Genomic DNA, 15,931 nt, shown 5'->3' on the forward strand with positions numbered 1-15,931 from the left:
GACTACTGCTTCTTGCAGAGACTACCACTCAAAGAAATACCAGACCAAACTACTTTCTGGACTGTTATTTAGACATTGAAAAATTCAAATAAAGTCTGTATTAGCATTAGAATTTGAGATAGTAACATTCCCCATTTGGAAAAGATGTTCTTCCTTAGTTGGTGATATTAGAATCACAGAATCATAGAAAGGGGTTGGAAGGGACCTTGAAAGATCATCGAGTACAACCCCCCCTGCCAGAGCAGGGTTACCTACACAAGTTCACACAGGAACACATCCATGTGGGTTTTGAATGTCTCCAGGGAAGGAGACTCCACAACTTCTCTGGGCAGCCTGTTCCAGGGCTTTGCCACCCCCATAGTGAAAGAATTCTTACTAATTATTTATACAGAACTGCCTATGCTCCCGTTTATAACCATTGCCCCTTTTCCTACAATTAGTCACCCCTGAGAAAAGCTTGGCTCCATCCTCCTGGCACTTGCCCCTTACATATTTATAAACATTAATGAGGTCACCCCTCATTCTCCTCTGCTCCAAGCTGAAGAGACCCAGCTCCCTCAGCCTTTCCTCATAAGGGAGATCTTCCACTCCCTTCATCATCTTGGTCACTCTGTGTTGGACTCTTTCAAGCAGTTCCCTGTCCTTCTTGAACTGAGGGACCCAGAATTGGACACAATATTCCAGATGTGGCCTCACCAGGGCAGAGTAGAGGGGGAGCTGAACCTCTCTTGACCTACTAGCCACCTCCCTTCTAATTCACCCCAGGATGCCATTGGCCTTCTTGGCCACAAGGGCACATTGTTGGCTCATGGTCATCCTTCCATCCATCAGCACCCCCAGGTCCCTTTCACCTATGCTACTTTCCAACAGCTCAGTCCCCAACCTATTCTGGTACCTGGGACTGTTCTTTCCCAGATGCAAGACTTCACGCTTGGCCTTGAAATTCATTAAATTTCTCCCTGCCCAACTCTCCAGTCTGTCTGGGTCCCTCTGAATGGCAGCACAACTTTCTGGGCTGTCATCCACTCCTTCTAGTTTTGTGTCATCAGCAAACTTGCTGATAGTACACTCCATTCCCTCATCAGTGATTACATGATTACATAACCATCAATATTACATGTGTTCCTCTTTTCTTTTTTGTATGGATGATTTTCCATGATCAGGACAAGATTAAAAAAATATCCCTTAAAGACATAACAGTGGCATTACAATTACTCTTTTTTAATTTTTTTCTTTTTTAAAATGAGATATTGTCTATGAAGTGGTAATGTTAGAAGGGATTTCACTCACCCATCGTTGTATAGAATATTCTGAAGATTCCTAAGCAATTTAAAAACACAAGTGTCTTTCTGTAGATAATTATGAGCACACCTTTGTTACAAGTGAAACACAACGAAGAAAATATACTTATTTTGAAAGGCATATGTATTTTAAGACTTCAGTCCATGTTCATGGACACAAAAGAAGGTAGTTGTTTTTTTTTTTCAAAGCCTCAGCTCTTTTTGTTATTAATAACCATGAAGTACTGCAGCTTTCGAGGGACTGGAGCAAAAAGTATACATTAAAATTGGATTTCTTGGTTTTCTCCTGCTGATACTGTGGGTGAGTTTTTCAAAGACTTGTATCCATAGATCACATTTTGGAGTGATGAATTTCCAAAACCAAATTAGATTCATGAGAAAGATCTGGATATTTTTAGAAAATAAATGAATCATTAACAGTCATCTTTGAATCTAAATATAGATTTGAAAATAAGTGTTAGAATTGTCCTGACTGATATACAAGTTTGTCCACTCACCTTTCACCATCACAGTTAACATTTTAAATTTGTATTAGCACAAAATCTTTTTGTCTAAAGGGTCTTAAATTTCTTTTTGTGAATGATCTTCCAAAATGTTTTTATCTTACATTTGTGTATGGATGGAATACTGAAAATTTAAAGGGCATTCCTAAAAGATCAGGTAGATAAAAAGGATTATTACAGGAAAAATTGGAATTGCTGAAAAATATCAGTGAAAAAACAATTAAGATAGATTTATGTCTGAAGCAAAAGGAAGAATCCCATACAGTTCTTGGCATTAAACTTTTGAGGTATAACCTACTTTTCAAAAGCTTTCAAATTCTATAGAATACTTTATTGCTTGTGACAAGGTTTTTCTTAATGGTTAATTGTACTCATTTTTTAAAAATTGCATTGTCTTTGTAGTTTGAGTTTTTCTGCCTTTCAGCCTCTGGGTTCATTTAGACCTTTTTATCTTCTAGATTAAAGAGGTATTTGCAGCTGAAGAGAACTCTTCTGCATGACAGATGCAGACCTTAAACAACTCATCTCTTGTACCTTTTCTGGAAGGAGCTTCTTTTATCTTTCACTACAGATCCTGACTTCTAGGCCACAAGACTTTCCATCCTGTCTCCTCCAGTCTTTTCCAATTAACAGTGTCCAGACCACTTGGGATTCTGGTACTCTGGTTTAATTGAAAAATCACCTATTATTTCACCTTGGTTTTCTCTACAAGTTCCTTCAGTGGCATTGTCTTTCCTCTTAGCTAGCTATACTCAGATTTGCTTAGACAAATCATATTTATCATACATTGTAACTTTCAGAAAGACAGTCTCCCTGCATGATTTTATTGTCCCATAGATAAGCCAATGACTATTAAAATTTATTACTAATAAAATGTAATGTGGGTTTATAACATAAATAAAATTTCAGAGGCAGTTATTCTTTTGATTCTAAAAATTAATATAGCCATTTAAGTATTTTATTTATTGACTACTAGTTTTACATTATAATACAGAAATATATTATGGATTCCAGTGACTGATATTTTATTTTAGAATTAATTACTTAGATACTATTACGCTGAACACAATAACTTAAGTGACTGATTTCTAGATAATTGGGCAATGCATTTATCAAAACTATCATTTCGGTCAGTTTCAAACTAACTCACTGACTTTTTCTATCTGCAATTGCTAGGACTGTTTCTAGGACCATAAGTCTCAAAAAACAAATAGTTATGAAGTAAGATTTGGGTTCTTGCTCAGGGTTCAAGAAGCTCAGATCTAATCCTGCCTTTTCCAAAAATATTTAAATAACACTGTTCTCAGAGCATTGACATTATGCTTCTTTGATTCTCTGTTTCTCCTCCTTGAGACATTATCAGTTTCTGTGGAAAAAAAAAAAATCAGAGTCACTACTGTAAAGTTCTTACTTTGACTTTGTTATGTGTAAGATGGAGTTTTCGTTTAAAATGCCCCCAAATTTTTACTATCCCTATCAACAATGTAAACTCAAGTGAAGATACTGTACGTGTTGATAATTTATGTGTTTAATATCTTTTTCAATTTAAAAATTATTTTTAAAAAATAATCTGGATATGTCTGAAGCATAAGGGAACTCCACATCCAGGTGGAGCTGTATAATTTATTTGCATCTTAAAGAAATTAAACAACTAATTTGATTGAGGACTACTCACTCATTCCTCACCTTAAAACATTCAATTCAACTATATTGACACTAAAATTCACATCAAATCCATGAATTCCATTCAGTATCAGCACAGACCAACACGATAGATACATATAACACTTGTGTTATGAGCATGTACTGAAACAGGTAATATGAAGTTTATTGCTCTAAATGAGAAAGTAATTTGTAATATTTTTTTATAAATATGTAGAAGAGTTTGTAATAAAATTAAGAGGAGACATTACATTGCTAAACAAAAGGCAGATACCAGTACCTAGGGATGGAAAGGGGAACACCATCCAAGAGGGTTTCAACATGAGAAATTTCAATTCCTTAGCAGTGTGAGTAAGGTGCTTTCCTTGGAATGACTGTGTTGGGTTCTTATTTCAGCTGGATTTTATTAAGACCCTGTTAAGAGTATGATCATAGATCATACCTTTTGGATGGATCCTTTCAAGAAGCTTGAATACAATAATTTTTGTTTTCTCATCCTTATTTTAGGAATGAAAAGACAAGTGGTACAACTAAAATAAACAAGACTAGAAGGACTTCTGATTATATTGAATAAATAAAAATTTAAATACTTGGAGAAATATGAAGACAAACAAAGAGGTTACCACTGAGTTTAGATGCATCTACACTTACACAATGCTTCAGAAGGGAATTTCAGCCTTAAAATTTTGACCTTACTGCAAATTCAGATGTTGGTATTCCACAATTAGCAACCAAATCCTTTCCTTAATCTTTCCATTTCTTATTACTATCAGATTATGAAACTCTGAAGTTATTGAACAACAGAGGATAGTGATAACTCTTTATAGATGAAAAATAAAACCAGACCATCTTGAAAGGCAAACCCGAAATATATAGAATTGTGTGAGGCTCAATTCATTTGGTCATTGAACTTAATTTCACTTTTCTGGGCTTAACTAGAGGGCAGAAAAGCACACTATGTAATAAGAAGGATGACCCAAAGAGCAAATCAGCCACTAATTGTGAGAAAAAATCATAACATGGAATTACTTCACTTTTTTTTGCTTGCCAGAACTTTGTGTCCTGTGGAAAACAGTGAGGCTTTGGAGTGTTACACATTTTAGTCAATAAAGCAATGCATCACCAGTTGAAAAATAGGACTTATTTTAAAATAAGCTTTGTACTGTGTTTCTTACCCAAAGTATTTAATTTGTCAGTAAACTTAATGAATGGACAAAGAAGATGCTGGAAATCATGGTAGTGCATTAATTTAGCACATCTATATCTTTGATGCATATTGCATATCCTTGAGGCAAAAGGAGGCACAATTCACTGAGGCATTTAATTTTGAAATACTAAAGCACTGAGCTTTTAAGTTCAAGGAAATGCATCAGGTCTTCTTGGTTCTCTTAGTAAGCACAGGTCTAAATAAGTCACAGTAGACATGAACTAGATATGCATAGCTAGAAAGTTTGATGTTGCTTCAAGAGAAAGACTGATGAGAATGTAGCCATGGATATGGAGTGTATGTTGGATATGTATCCAAAATGAATGGTGATGGAAAAGTCAGTGGTGCTTTGTAATATGAAAAACTGGGAAAGCTTCCCACATTATTCTGAATCTGTTGTTTGGAGAAGGTAAACATTACATTGAATCCATTACTAGTCCTGAATGAAGTCAGACTGTGCAGAAGATTGTAAAAATGAAACATTTGCATTTATCCTGTAAGGACAACCAGGAAACTGGAAGTCAGGGACTTTGACAATTGGGACCCAGCCTGGGAAATATATCACTTCTTTATATGAAACCTCAAAAAATTCTATTAGCTGTTGCAAGTTTCTATCTCTTTTCTGTTTCTGCTCTGCTCCCAGTTATGTTATCTAAAGACAAAATGTTTGTGGTTATTAATGTGATCTTATATTCATTTATAGAACTGCTTTTGTCTCTTGCTTAGTGTTTTAGGTTAAAATAAATTTTAAATAAGAATGTTTTTTCACTAGAAGCATATAAAATATAGTTAATCTTTTAAAATCCAAATATATAAAATTGACTTAAGAAGATTATGAAGACTACAATTAGTTATCTTTAAATATCATTTGTGGATCTACCACTGTTCATACATGGAGAACAGAACTGCCTTTAAAATGGCACTGGTGGAGTAAAACATGTTTTAGAAAAAACAATGTTAATACTTGCACTGAGTTTTACCAATTTATACTTTTGTTCCACCTATGACTATTTTTAGTGATAGAACAATTTATTTGGTCTTTGTTCTTTGACACATGCATTCAATAGCACCTTGGATAGATAACCTGGTGAACACAAGTATTAAATATTTTGCTCCAGATAATTCATCCTGAAGAAAGATAACTCTACCAGCTGTGTTCCCTGATACTCTATTAGTATATTAATTGCATGTTGCAAAGGAGTTCATGTTTAGGCTTTCAAAACTAAGTCAATAGAATTGCTGTTTCAAATAGATATTATACTGCCTATTTTTTGTCTTTTCTGTGGCATAACCCTTTCAGCATCTATCCAGTAAGTTTTCTTCCATTCTGGTTTACAGAATTACACCCACAGTTCGAAGTCAGACCAGCCCAACCTGCTGAAGTGTGAACAACTTCTTGCTTGAACAGAGTTCTTTGTAGCCACTTATTCAATGCCTATGTCAATTAGAAGAAAATGGAATAAATTCACTCTTGATTTGTCCTTCCCTTACATGCTACATGGTCTTTACAATCATCTGTATTAGTGGGTCAATAAAAATACTGTCTGTGGTTTGAAAGAGAGGCCACATCCTTACTGAGGAGTGCATGATGGAGAGCACCTACAGGTCCTGATCTTCTGATAAATGGGTCTGAGCCCTTGTTGACATATGCCACAATCCTCCTCTGACCTGTACCCTGTCTTACATTCTATGCAGCACTGACTGAGTGGGAGAAGGCAGCTTATTTTTAGATGTATTCCTGACTTGAGGTTGGGAGCAGGAAGAGCTTTTGCTGGGCTTGTACACACAAAAACATTACCCACCCTGTCAATTACATAAGCACAGTGCTTGGCTTCTCTGACAGTCTTTGTGGCACTTGCAAGTGATTCAATAAACTGGAATTACTCATTGCTGTGGGTTCCTATTTTTCTAACATTGATGTATGCAAGGGATTCACCTCTGATGACTACACATGAAGTTACTTTTAGCACTTTGTAAAGTCTTCTGCAGCAAGAGGAATAAGGTTCTGAAAAAATACCTCTCTGGCCTTCCCATATCTGGTCCTTGATGAATGTCATCTGCCACTTTGTTAAAACTGTCCACTTGTGGGTGCCAGTTAAAATCTCCTATTTGCTGTCTTCTAATATCACACCAAGTTACCCTGTAGATTCTTCCTTTGTCACTGGTACTTGGTGTCGCGTTAACTATAGATGTGTCAGGAGGTAGCAAAGTCATAATCCTTACATGGATAATTGCATCTGCAGCATGACCTTTACTAATGGCTTTCTCTCTGGTAGAATAGTTTGGGCCAACACAAATCATTCTGAATGCACTGGGTGTTGAATATTTGAAAGATCCTCAGCATTTCATATGCTAATTAAGAAATTATTTTTCTGAGGCTAAGTAGAATGATATCCAGAGAGCTGGTGGCAATGTCTCCAGATTATTAAAGGGAAATGGCCTTGAAATTGATCAAAGGCTAATGAGTTATTAAAAATTGAGAAAAAATGGGAAAGCAGGAGCAAATATGACTAGTGTTCAAGCTACCTGAGTTATAAATGCATCTTATTGACTCGGTCCAATTCTCAGAAGAATCTGAGACAGATAAGAATCTACCTTCTCTATAAAGGATTTTTAGACTATCATTGTACTTTGAAATTCCACCGTAATTCAAAATTTACAGATGAAGGATTCAGTGGCACACTGAGCCAGCCTCTAGTCAGTCCAAATTAACTTTGTCAAATCACTGCTGCTTCTTATCTATTCCCAGCCCCAGTCCTCTCTGGATTTATAGGTAGGACCACATGGTGCAGATCAATCACTCTTACATGATGATTTCCAGGAGTTTTCACACAGAATCACACACAGAATTATTAAGGCTAGAAAAGACCTCTGAGATCATCAAGTCCAGCCTATTACCTAACACTACTACATCAGCTAAACCATGACACTAACTGCTGCATCCAGCCTTTTCTTAAACACCTCTGGGGATGGTGACTCCACCATTCCCTAGGCAGCCCATTCCAATGGGAATGGGCATAGCTTTCTGGTTTCAGTCTGTTTCTGCAAATCAGCTAGTGCAGGATCCCATAGGCAGGAATCTCCTCTTTTTCCATGTGAGTTTACAACATTGCTTCCAAGGTCAACGTGGTTTTCCAGGATGACTGAAAACTGAGTGAAAATAAAATTGTGAACAGTGAATTGTATGAGCACCAAAGTATCCAAATGACATCTGAATGGTACAATGTATAATGCTAGCACTGCTGGGAATGAATAGAAATAATAAAGCATCCTCAGTATGTGCAATGCATTTGGACCACAGCTGAGGTCTTTTAGTTTCCCAAAGCCATATTGAGACTAGGAGGACTGGTGACTTCTTGTTGCTCCTTTTGAGTATGCATGTCATGCAGATTATGTTATTTATTGTCAGATTATATAAAACAAAGAGTAACCATGCACTGAATGTTATATATGAGATGAGTAATTTCTTGTTTATGGTTTTGCTGGCCAAGATGTTAGTCGAGAAACAAAAGATCTCCTTCTATTTACAAGGTTTTTCAATCTTCAGTTTCTACCCTGTTTATGCTTTTCCTCCCTTGTTTTTTGGCTGGATGGGTGTTGGGAGCAGGTTTTACATTGCAGATTGCAGCATGATTAACATCCAACTGACAACATTTAAATGTTCTTATCATGGAACAATATATGCCAGGTTCTGGTCAAAACAGGCTCCAGCCCAGGGGAGAGAAATCATCAGCCAGTCAGAGAAGTCTGGTGGCAGTCAGATGCTGCTGCTGAGGGAACAAAGGAGAAAGCCTGTGAAGCTGGGATTCCATGAAAGGAGGTTCCCCTCTGAGGAGACTGAAGGTGAGAATGAGCCTGCGCTGGACCAGGGACATCCCAAGGGACTGCATCCAATGGGAGATCCTTGCTGGGGCAGGGACATGCCTGAGGGACTGAGGCTATGAGCAACGAAAGCTAGGGCAGGGACACTGAGAAGCAGAAGTGGCAGACAAAAAACATAGAGACACAAGAAATGGAAGAAAGCCAATCGAAACCAAGGACTGACAGAATAAAACCATTACAAATAGGATCTAGACTTCCTCAGCTGTTTGTTACCTCACCGAAGGAGCTGGGATGTGAGCTTGGGGAAGTACTTAAGTACTTTATTTAAATGCTTTACCTAAATAACTTTACTTAAATGCTTTACTTAAGTATTTTTGAATACTTCATGCTTTCTTTTTCTCGACACCCAAAATAGTGATTATATATTTTTTCTAGAACTAATTGAATTAAGTGAAAGTTCCCTGAGCTGAGACTGTTTTCCATCTGGCTATGTTCAGACACAGAGAAGTCACTGAATCCCTGTGCCCTGTTGGTGTCTTGGAAAAGAAACTAATTACAGTTCTCAGAGTGACACCTAAAAATGGATGTCCTCTCACCATTCTGGGATGCATGAGAGGTTTCCCTCTGTAGTGAGGACAGGAAGGCTGCATGGTCAGTGCCCTGCTAGAAGTTAAGCACTGTACTACATGGGAATTTATAATGGCAGAGTTGCTACACACCATTAGTTACTTTTCCTCATGATAAATCTGCCTTGGAGGCTAAATCCTTGCACTTTCCTGCTAGTCCTGAGGACAGTCACAAACTTCAGGTGATTTTATATTCTTGGCTCACGTGCTTCCTGATTTTTTTCTCCTCACCTTTCTGCAAGAGAGGAAATTGCCAGTTTTTCATTCTCTGATTGCTACAGTCCAGGATGCTTTAGTTCTAGACTGCAAATGAACTGCTGCTAGAACTCTAGCCTCTGTTGTTCTGTGTTTATTCAAACTTTTATCACTGGTGTATCTAGGCAAACAAGTATGTACAGCATTATCTTTGAACAGGCTCAGTCACAGAATTCCCTATATGCATTCAGCTCTACCCTGGAGTTTTGTATACTTCATTAAAGCTCTTACTTGTATATTCTTTATCACCACTGATTTCCCTGTTTGGGCCTCTTTTAAATGACATTCTATGTAAGTAGCAATAATAAAAAATAAAAATAACAAAATATAAAATAATAATAAAAAATACTAATAAAAAACCAACAAACAAGTATCCTTAATCCTGGGGATTCTTTAAAAGTGCAGCAAGACTGCCTTCATTTGGAAATCTCCTGTGAAGCATGTTTTCACATGAGATACCCAATAACCTCTGTGTTCAGTTGCACTTGAAACCTTTGTGATATATGATTGTAATATGTTAATGAATTTGTATTCCTAACCAGTAAAATTCAGAATTAAACTAGGAAGAAAGTGAATATGGGGCTAGACAAAGCAATTTGGACATGTAATTTTCCACTAAAACAGTGCAAGCAACACAAGGCCTTAACGAGACTCACTTCTGTCTCGAAGATAATTGAAGTGTAGGTCTTGTTCTTAAAACAAGACACTGCCAAGGCTAACTAGGCACCAAAAGAATGCGAACATCTGCACAAGGAGAACATAAAAATGTCTCAACCAGCAGATAAGGGGAAAGTTATGGTTAGGGTCTGATATTGCCCTGTAACAAGATAATGAAGTCAGCGAAAGCAAGAAAGGTGAAAAGTTCAAGTTTGAGGAAGACCTCTTACTTCATCCAAAGACCTCCTGATGACCCTGGATATCTCCCCAAGAGAGGACTCCGCCCAGACTCCGCCTGTCATTAATATTGTAATAACAGGGTGTAATCCCTATGAATATGTATGTAAACCCACCCCCTTTTGAATATTCACGGAATTGTAATCAATATAAGGTAATTCTAGAGTTTTAGAGGTGTGCGTGTGAGAGGGGCAGAGACTCCCCATGCACCCAGTGCTGTTTTGCTCACTGCAATTTCAATTTTATTAATTAATTAAACCATTAACAGAATATTGAGTCTCCCTCATTTTTAACACTTTTGAACATTATTAGTCCTGTCTCAGCTCAGTGTTGTGCTCCCTGTTTGTATTGGTTTCCTTCAGATCATGTGCAGCAAAGGTGAACCATATTATACGGATAAACCAACCAGGCTGGAGTGACTATGTCTAACCCTGTGCTACTCTTAAGACACTGCCCTAGTTAACTGTATGTGCACAAACGTGTTCCTCCCCAGTAAACCATCAGAAAACATGAATGTTTTACTTATATGTCTGTATCATATGGAGTATCATATAAATTTTTTCCATATCACATGAGCACAGGATATTTGTCTGGCTCTGTAATATTATCAAGATACCACTGACCATGAAACTGGGACTTTTTGAGTGAAAAGTTCTAATGTTCAGATATTTTTACCATGGAAATAAAATCTCAGTCCTCATCTTCCAGATACTGCTGGTTTTATTTTATCTGGGAATTTCTAATTTCAGAAATTTCTAATGCTTCAGCATATTTTGTTGAAATTCCAAATTCTAATATTATGTTTGGGTAGTTTAGTAAATCAAATAAAAGTTATGTTAAGACATCATCTGTTTAGCTAAACAGATTTTGTTCAGCAGCTGTACTGGATATCTGATAAAACAAGGTGTGAAGGAGACAAAAACCCCTTGCAAAGAATATTGACTTTTTTGTGATCCACAATCTGAAATTAGTTCATTGCACTTGTGTCTGATCAGCATCATTTTGCTTTGATTCACTGCTGGCTCCTGAGGTCTTTTCAACTGGTATGTCACGATCAACTACCAGAGAACAGAATGGTTTGCATTAATTGTCTGTTAATTGCTGCTAATTGCCTTTCTATTGTTAGGGGCTCCCCAGCTGGACAAAATGCTCCAGGTGGGGTCTCATGAAACTGGAGTAGGGAGGGAAAATCACCTCCCTTGACCTTCACCCAGCCCAGTGGTTTTCCACTTCTTTGTATGTTACATGAAGACACCTGGGGTACTGTAAAACAAGTGGTTCCATGAAGTATCCATGTGGAAGAGGGCATCTGTCCTTTGCTCCCTTCCCTCCAAGCAGCAGATGATACCTGGATGATACCATATCCATGCAGCACAGCAGAAATGCTTCCCAGATAGTTTGCTCTCCTTTAGAATTTAGTTTATGTGCACTTTTTAATCCAACCAGCTGGAGTTAAAACAGTTCAGAGATGAAGTGTATTTGTTTGTGGATTGGTTCTTAGCTCATTATGAAATCTAATTCTATGAGGATGTTAAAAGTATTCTTCCACTGCTTCTAGGTTAACAAACTAATCCGGGTCAAATTGATTTAGGCAGAATTAATGATATTTTTTAATAGAAAACACATAGCTTACCATAATGAGTATGGAGACCAAAACACCTCAGACAACAACTCAGACAGGTTTAGAAAACAGCAGACAGTCTCCAAAGGAATTCTATTTTGGTGCCTGAAATTGAACAGTTAAAACATTTAAATGTAGGGATGCAGCCTAATTTGTTCCTGTGCTATTTGTCTACATAGATGTAGCTGTAGATGTGGAGGAAGTTTGCCCATCTGGTGGCAGAAATTGCAGGAGTCTTCCACACAGTTCAGAGAGTAGACTATATTCTAATACATGAAATATAAATACAAATGTACATATATTTATACAAATATATATATATGCATATATATATAATGTTTCTAATATATATAATATTTAGCTTTTCTTTGGACTTGCAATAGAGGTACCAGGTTAATAGGTATTGTAATGAGGAAAGATTCAGAAAAATTCAGTAACAAATGGCAGTTACAGTAGGGTTTTTCATAGCTTATATTCAGAAGAAAGTATTTTAAAATCAGCATTAAACTCTTGGCTAAATTCTTGAACAGCTGTACTATCATACATAAATAAATAAATGTTTGTTACATAAATAATAAATAAATAAATAAATAAATATTTGTTACAAATCTTGGGATTAATATGGACACAAATAAAGTATTTATTAGCTACACAGTTTGAAAAGCTTTTTATGTACATCCTCACACCAAGCTGGAAACAGGGCCCTGCATTTGTAATGATGTCTCTGTGAAACAGAAGCAATTAATTTTTAAAATTGTTAAAAAATAACCAATTGTTAAGACAATAGTTTTTCAGGCCATTCTATAGAGTGCAAAGCCCTAAGAGATGCATAATAGTGGAATAGTTAGAGAGATCATTACTATTTATAAATGCTAAGGAATGTGTTGTGTATTTTATTCTGAATGCTTAAAAAAAGATATTTTAATTTTGCTGCTTCTTCCTGTTCATCTGTGTAATGGTTTTAAGATGACATTCAGAAAACTGCAAAACTGCACTGGAATGAACCAGCTATCACTAACCTGCACTCTGTATAGTATATTGTGTATACTACCAAAACAAAGGAAGAAACAATAAAAAGGGAAATAATGATAATTTGCTTTGTCTGAAAATGTGCTGATGCAGTCTTCAGAAATTCATTAAATTTCTCAAGGAATCTTAGGTGCCAAGGTGGAAAGTTTAAGGAATATATGGTGGAACATATTTAAGTATTAAAGTAGCATTAATATTTATTAATGAAGTTCTGTAGAATATAAGGAGAGAAAATAGAAAGGCACTTCTGTAGACTTCATATTTTTTGGATCTCATTATCATAGTGTCTGCAGACTTCACAATCATTATGCATTTATTCCAATGTATATTTAAGATCACACTTAACACATCTTTAGGGATGGTAATGGACCTCTAAAGAAATTAAAATCAAGAGATTTAAATGTTCCTGGCTGCCTATGTCTGAAGGTGAGCAATCAGCCCACTGAACCCTTCAGCAAGATGACAGGTGGAGTTCTGCCCCCTCCTGCACTGGGCTGGTGATCCAATTCATTGGACAAACACTTTGTCTGCTGGGTATTAGCTCAGCTTAGGACCAGTGAAATGGTGAAACAAAAATAGAGGTATGTCATTTTTCTGCTTCTTATAAAAATTGAAAAGTCTTTAGAGACAAGGTGATGCTACTTGAATACAAGAACATGCCTCCTGCCTGTTACATAGCTTTCTATATACTATTAATTTCATGAATTATAAAAGAAACATTTATATTACAGTGCAATTTCCATAGTAGTAGAGTTTAAAGATTCCTGCTTGCTGGTTTTGGACCTCAAGTCCTTTGGATTTTGTTAACCATTCCATTAAATGGAATGTTGACTGTAACATTAGCTGCCATTTTGAGTGTTCAAATGAATGTTTCATTTACTGTGGAAAATTCAAGCAATGTGATTTTCTTCTCTTCGCTCCATGACAAATCCATCTCAAATATCCACACAGCCTTTGACCCAAACACTTTCAGAACCACATGTTGTATTCCTTAAGGAAATTTAGGAAATTCTAAAAAAGTACACTATTTTTTCGTTGGTGCTTTTGGTCCATAAATTAATTTAAGAAGGATGGAGATATAGTGAGGAAGTCAGTGAATTCAAACCTAGTGAACATACCTGGCGGTTTAAAATAACACCATGAATTTACCTCGTCAATACCCCCAGATAAGGTTAAAGTGTTAAAAAAAGCAATAAAACTAAAACAAAAATCCCCAAATATAAAGCATTTGTAGGAATTTAGGGTCTAATTTAATCTTACACAGCTGTACAAAACATTTCCATACCAATTATTTAAGCCATATTAAGTAGTGCTGATGATTTTTTCCAGTGCAAGAGCTTTCCTTCTAAGTACTGATGCAACAAAAGCTAAGTATTTTCTCAAAGCATTCATTTCACAAAATTCTGGTGAAATATTTCTAAAGAACCTCTAAAGATTTAGGTCCCTCTCAACTCATATCATCCCATGTTTCTCTTAAATTTTTGACTCATGCACTACTTAAAGGAAAAGCAGTACAAAAGCTTTCTTGGAAATTGTATTAAATCCTGAAATAATAATGTAAAACCCACTGAAATTAAATTTCTGTATTCCTGGAGTAACAGTTGTTTGCTGTTTTTCAGAAGTTTGGTTTTTTTATAAAAAGAGTTGATATTTCAGTTATTTTTTTTTTTCACTCTGATTTTTGTCTAGATCAAAGTGACCTTCCTACCTCCCTGTCTGAAATATCTTTTTTAAAAAGGTATAATATATTTTTGAATATCAAAGCTGGTTACATCTACTTTGTAGTTCATATTCATACTATTATATCAGCCACTTGTTTCTATCATTTCACCATTGTTTTGTCTGGCACTGTAGAGTGCTAAAGAAATCTTTTCCTGAAAAATGTATAATCTCATGCTTTAAAGTATGACTGGCATGCAGGATGTCATGCTGCATATCCCTTTGGTGTCTGTGTTGGAGCAGAATAGTCATAAAGTCTGTGATTTCTTAGCTCTTCTCCTGGGGATGTACATGGTACAGAATGTGTATTGGTGTCTCAGTCTCCCTTCCACTGCATATTTATTTGCAAGTATTGCTGAATTTGGGAATGAAAGATTAAGGGCAGTTGTCCTGAGCCAAACCGTTCCCTATTTTAGATGAGTTTGTGGAAATGTAACAAACCTGTTGCATTTTTTTTTACCTGGTTTTTTTTCATTGAATTAAGAATTTAACCAGACTTACAAAAGAGATGTGATTCTTACATTTTTCATCTGTGTTCAGACATACTCTAATTAATGACAGAAGGAATTGCAAAGAATGCTACATGCTGTGCTGCAGGACCACTGCTATTCCCTGGAAACCAAGACACAGCTAAATGCAAAAGATACATTTTTTTCTTTTTTAATTTCATGCACCTTCTTCTTACCTTCTGTTACTACATTCAAAATCAGAATTCTGGATTACATAGGTCTTGGATGTGTTTTACTTTGCATCTTTTATTATTGCAGATTTTTGGTGGTACAGTTTAGCCCAAACCACAGAGAACACTACCAAATAATGAACCAAGTTCTCCTTACTTGATTAAAAGCTGTTCCCTCCTTTCAATTGGAAGGATAATTATTCTGAAATTATCCATTAATTCATCAAGGACAGGGTTCTGTCACCTTCTTGTTTAACTGCAATATGTTTGATACCAACAATAAAACCTGGAATCCCTAACAGTTGCTCTGCAAAGTCAGACTAAACCCATTTAATCTCTTTCATCAGTTCTAGTGTCCTCAAGTTTCCTTTGAAGAAGGAAGAAGAGGAGAATTAGGAGAGAAAATTAGGAGAGGTTTAATTCCCACATAATCAGTTTCTGCTATGAAATGGGGTGGGGATTTTTAATATCTGAAAGTGTCATTAACATGTGTGAAAACATAAAATCTGACAAACTTCCTCATACAAGTATTCCTTAGTAAGGTGGGCAACACTTTCTCAGTAGAAAGAAAATTTTCTACATTTTTCTGCTCCTTATAAATGTTTTTAAACTT

Source organism: Calypte anna, chromosome 1, assembly GCF_003957555.1.
Source record: "Calypte anna isolate BGI_N300 chromosome 1, bCalAnn1_v1.p, whole genome shotgun sequence".
NCBI classification, from domain to species: domain Eukaryota; kingdom Metazoa; phylum Chordata; class Aves; order Apodiformes; family Trochilidae; genus Calypte; species Calypte anna.